Raw genomic sequence first — 5,880 nt, forward strand, 5'->3', positions numbered from 1 at the left:
CCGCTGATTACCTGTCACCTGCTCATCTACTCCACTACTTAAACCCCGCATTCCCGTCACCCCCCGTCAGATTGTCCCTTGATGCTCATTGCGCCTTTCCAATTGATTTCTGTTGCTGATCCTGCTTGCTTGTCCATCTGACCGAATTACCCTGAGCGCCACCTGCCCTGACCTCTCACCTGATCTCTTGACCACGATTCTGCTTCACATCCTGCCAATTGTTTGCCCAATCCTCTGCTTGTCCTGTCAGGTTTCACCCGTCCCCAACTGGAAGATTGCATTGCCCCTTGTCTGCAGTGACGCACAAGACACCCGCTAAGTGCCGGCCCACTCGAAGACCTGCTGTGCGCAATCCCAGCGCTGGTTCCGCTCGCCAGTGATCTAGCCACTCCCCCTCATCCTTGTCTTTCTCCAAAACCTTAAATAAAAACAACAAAACAAGTGCTGCGCAGTCGGTCATCCTGTCTCATTTCAGAACAATCTGACCACCAAAACGACAAATGTGCACTGGAAGAGATGGACCGCTTGGTGCGCACGGAGGGCCGACTGGACGAATTAACCGAGGAGGTAAAGGGCCTGTCCCAGTTGGTTCAACAGCTGCAGCAAAGCATCAAGCCTCAGCCAGACCATCGGCCCTGCGCAACTGCATCCCCCGACCGAAGCCCTGTCAGCTCAAGCTTCGGCGTTGGTTCCGGAAGCCCCAGAACTCAAGTTCGGGAACCCTTAACGATTCAGTGATGTCCAGCGCCGTTTAAGCCCGCAACATCTGTAGGATCCGCCAGAAAAAACGTCCCTTCGTCAACTATGCCCGAAACTTCCGGACCGTGGCCCGATGAAACTACTTAAAGGATGGACTGCTGTCTGAGGATCTCTCAACCCTTGATGAAGCAATAGACCTGACCGCGGATTGATCGTCAAATCCAGGGACGGAGAAAGGAACGGGGCAGGTCAGGGGCATCGGTCTCCTGGGCCCAAAACAACAGGTGGACCACTCGATCCATGTCGCCTCCAACTGGAGGTTGAACGTGCCTCCCTGACACCTGAGGAACGCCAGCAACATCTCCGCTCAAACCGTGATCGTGGAGCGGCCTGATGGCGATGCAATGGACACAATGGTTGTCCTGCCTGTCTTATTACACTATCAAACTGGTATTTATCATTAAATGTTTTCTTGGGGGTTGCAGTTTGCAGTGAACTTGAACTGCACTCCATCATGCATTTTTTTTCCTCATTCTTTATTTACCTCTTTTTGTTACAGAAGAGAAGCCATATATAACAAGCATCTTCTCTTGAGTGCTAATGTTCTAATCGGTCAGTGTATTGCCTGCAATTACTTCTGCAGTGAGCTCTCCCATGCAAATTATTTTCAAAGCTCCTCCCATGGTTACAATTTCAAATAATTACTTTCAGCCTCATATTGAAAAATCTTGTCGTGTGACTCTTTCACACCATTCGTGATACAGTTCTGTAGTCACCAAGACAAACATTAGCAGGGAAAGCAATAAGTGAGGTGAAGCAATAATGTTCAACCTCTGGAGGTTCTTATTGAGTGAACCATTTTCCCATTATTACAGTGGAAGGCAGCTGTTAAATTAAGTAAGTCTGTCTTTCTTTTTCTGGAACGTGTCTGTCTGGGAAGAGATTACGTGCCATAGTAATGACCAGAAGCCATTCATTCAACAGCACGCTTGGGAGGCAACAACTTTTAGAAAAGAATGCACCTGCAGATCAAGTCACGTGACATGTCAAAGAACTGTGCAGTATGGAAGAAAACAGAATTTCTCCTGAACAACAATTTCATTTTTTGACTGTCAGTCTTCATACTGTACTCATCTCGAACCCAAAATTACTTTTGAGTGCCGAGATGAAAGACTATCCTGCAGGAAGGGACACACTGATTGTTGTGAATGTTGCAATTGTCATGATCTTAGTTTTGGGTGTCATCAATGTGGTGGTTGACACGTCTGCTTCTCAACTGAAATTTTGTGAAGTTGCCGATATATGGGCTTCTTATGGCAGCCCTGTTTCGAACGAATTATGGCTGGCCACAGTTGACTTTGAGGCCAGCCACGTTTCACTCTGATGCGGCCATAACGGCACAATAGCCCGGCTGGATCTCGTTGATATTTTTTTTAAATCCCCTTCCACTGTGGTGTCCTGAAACGTCCCTGAGCTTGCCAGCTGATCCACTGATTAGATTGGCACAAGACGCAGAAGTGTTGTCGCTGCTCAGCCATTTTTCCCAAATTGAGAGGGTATCTAGCAATCATGAAAATGTGGATCCAATTTCGCCGTGATTATGAAAGAGATTCAGCCTCCGTCATAATGACGCCGAAATTGGATCCACTCATTTTGCATGCCTTATGACTTATCATCTAAAGAAAATTAATTGAATTAAAAACAAAACAAAAAAGGAGTCAAACACACACACAGACTCCTTCTGATCGGTTATGCATTTAACAATGGAAAAAATGGATTCTGGCCAGGCAAGTACCCGCACTCCTTTACTATAAAGCCACACTATTGAAACATGTGCAGAATGTGACTAGGCAATGTCTTTCTAAAAAAGGCATATCTTGTATGGCAACTTCATTAGAATTGGGATTTTTACAGTATGATGTAATCAATGTTAATAAAAAAAAAAGAGCACAAGTTATAACCATTTTGTTTTGTTTAAAAATAAATTATTGAATCAATGACCTGACTTGACTTACATAAGACAAAATGACTTTGGACTTGTGGTTTAAAGCTTTGGCAAAACACTCAAGACTCAAGACTTGCATGTGACCTTCTCTGCTTGTACCTTTCCCACCAGTGTTCAGTGAACTTCCTTAGCAGGAGGAGCTGAGGGTCGCATAAATGAACCAAAAAAGGGAAGCAGCCAAAACAAGGGGAAGTGAGAAAAAAGGATGCACTCTTGTCGCAATCATTTTGTTCTCTGCTCAGGACTTTTACTCTCAAATAATTTAATGGCAAAAGTGTGTGATGCGAGTCCACTGTGTAAAAGAAGAACTGAAAACGCATGTCAAAATGAATGAAGAATGTAAAACTATCCCACAAAAAGATTTTTAGTATCTGCAGTCAAAGTTTAAAAGTACAAACCTCTTGTAATTGCTTATTCAGGACCGATCTGTCTCATTATTCACATGAAAATGCAGAGTTACAACTGTCGTAATACTGCAATGAGCTCAATTCTTCTTTTTGTGGTATTTTTGCAACACTTATTCCAGAGGACAAACAACATCAACAGGTGTTGAGAGGAAAGACACCACCGCATCAAGCTCCTCTCAATGTGGAAGAGCACCACAATTCTCACCCTTTCTCGAAGCGAGAGCTGGGACAACCTGCAAAAGCAATCTATTCAATCCACTTACCACCACACGTGTCTATAGGTGAGACGACATATCGACCGGTCAGTGGGCCTGTTGGTCTCCAAGCTGCCTGGATGTTGCAGCCCCTCTAAACGTCATAGTGATTTTTTTTCTATATCTGCTGAACTTCTCCCCAATGTCACTCTATTTAGTATTTCCTACTCACTAAAACTTTTATTTGATGCATTAATCCAAATTCCAGCCCAACCCTTGTTCCCTTCATATCTGCTATTTATTTTTCTATTTGCACTTTTGTTGTCACATTAACAGCAGTTGCGAGACATATAAGTGAAAAGATCTGGTTCAGAACCAAACACCTCCCATCTTCCACTGACCCACAATTCCAAAATTCCTGAGAACCGTCGCATGGCCACATAATGTGCCTCAGCAGTGTTTGCCATTAGGTACCCAAGTGAGATCCTCAGACTTACAGTCCAACTCATACAATAGTTTTTTCTGATGCATGACTGTGTTCAGCCTCATGTGGCTGAAGTATGTCTCTAGTTCCTGATCTCATGAACTTGTCTGCCTATTCACTGGAGGGTTATGGTTTAATCAAACACTTTTGGGGGGATTTTGTTTGGTATTCATGGCTTATTGCATCCACTGCCACCACATAGAACCAGTCTGTCTTGTAGTTGACCTGCCCTGATCCAGGTCTGGTAGGAGATCCCTTGTGGAGAAAATTTTTCATCTCAACAGAAGTAATGCATATGAAACACATCAACACAGGCTAGGTTATGAAATAAATGAAAAACAAAACAAAACAAAAGCAGATTACATCCTAGCATGTAGAAAAAACAGACCTCCATGGGTTGATGATTTTGAGTTCTATTGATCATTAAAATGACTAATATTTCATTCACTGGGATCCAAGCACATGTTCCATTTATTTATTTTTAGCAGTGTATTACAAATGCAAAATGTTCAGCAAAAATCCCAACAACCATGACGTTAGCGGTAGCTATAAGACCGGATAGATAAAAAAGACGGCAATGTGTGTTGGATCTGTTACTGTGTGCATTCATCTCCTCTCGCCTCCTCTGAGAGCATTCAGCAGATGGACCACAGAGGCTTTTAATGTAGTGCATTGAAAAAAAATCATCCATTGATCACTCCATTCACCCCTCTCGAGTTGTTCATCAATGAAACCTAATCCATTAATAGGACATAGAATTTATCCAAGCATGTCACGTGTCACATCTCACTGTTGCCGTGAATGAGATGGTGAAAAACATTCTAAATGGTATGTAGTGTATATACGTAATGGGGAAAAATTGTGAACGGAAACTACTTGAAAGTCACTGAGCACATAATGATGCCATTTCTATGCACACCCACATGAAATGTAAATTGTGGAAGAGCAGTGGTTTTAAAGATATGAGCGAGGAAATTATGCTGGTCGTGACTTTTGCACCTCATGTCCACAAAATACAGTCTCAGAATCAAGACTAATTTATCAATTTCGGGGATTTTCATTCTTACAACACCAAGGCAACCCGTTTTGTATGCTGTAACCTTCTCAATGCAATTCAAGGCATTGTTGTGGAAACTCACTTTTGGTAAGCCTGTTGTAATTTAGAATGTACAAAATAGGAAAATGAATCTAGTGCACATATGGACAACACTTAGCGTTATTTTGACAATTGATGTTTTTTTCAGCTGATGTCATTCAGCTTGTTTCAAGCCATGAAACAACTGAACAATGAGCCACGACACAGATTGTTGTTTTTTCACTAAATTCCAAATACATCTGAATGAAGCTTTTAGATACTAATCATTTCTTGCTTTCGTGTTTCTAATTCTTGAATGTAATGAAAATAAAAATAAGAACCGCATTTCTTTGCAATCTCAGCTAATCTCCAGATGACAGGGAATTGTTTATTTAGTCGAATCCAGCCCATTACTGCCAAATTGGTAAAACAGAAAATACAACTTCGCGCTTTGGTCATATACAATTACATTTAAAAATTGTGGTAGAATATCTGTGACAACACTAAATTGTGTGGCCTGTCAGCTGCAAGAGATGCAGAGATGGTGCAAAATTGAATGTGTGTTTATTTTTGCGTGTTCCTGAGAAAGGCTACCCACGAACGCATGAGACCTCTGTTGTCACTGCATCCCACATGAAAGGTTCATCCAACAAATGTCCGATGACCTTGTACTGTGCATCTTTGTGTGGTTTATACAAACCTCATCTGCCTGCTCAGCACTTTGTAAGGGTCAGCAGTGGACTGTGCTACATTTTTCCATAAAAACCTTTTTTTCCACCTCTTCCATACTTCCAGTAAAATGGTCTACTTGCGCAACAACATCCAAATAAAGGAGACTTTGACTTATGAAATGGTGCACAGTAATATACAGTGTATATACAATAACTATCCTCAGTAAATTGCAGTAATTTGTTTTTGAGACAGAGTGGAGAATGTTTTGACCACATAAACATTTAAACCAGCAGTTTTAAGGGTGTATTGTCTTGGCATTGACTGAAATTCTAAAGTGCAGATAA

This window comes from Syngnathus scovelli, chromosome 5 (assembly GCF_024217435.2).
Source record: "Syngnathus scovelli strain Florida chromosome 5, RoL_Ssco_1.2, whole genome shotgun sequence".
Classification (NCBI taxonomy): Eukaryota; Metazoa; Chordata; class Actinopteri; order Syngnathiformes; family Syngnathidae; genus Syngnathus; species Syngnathus scovelli.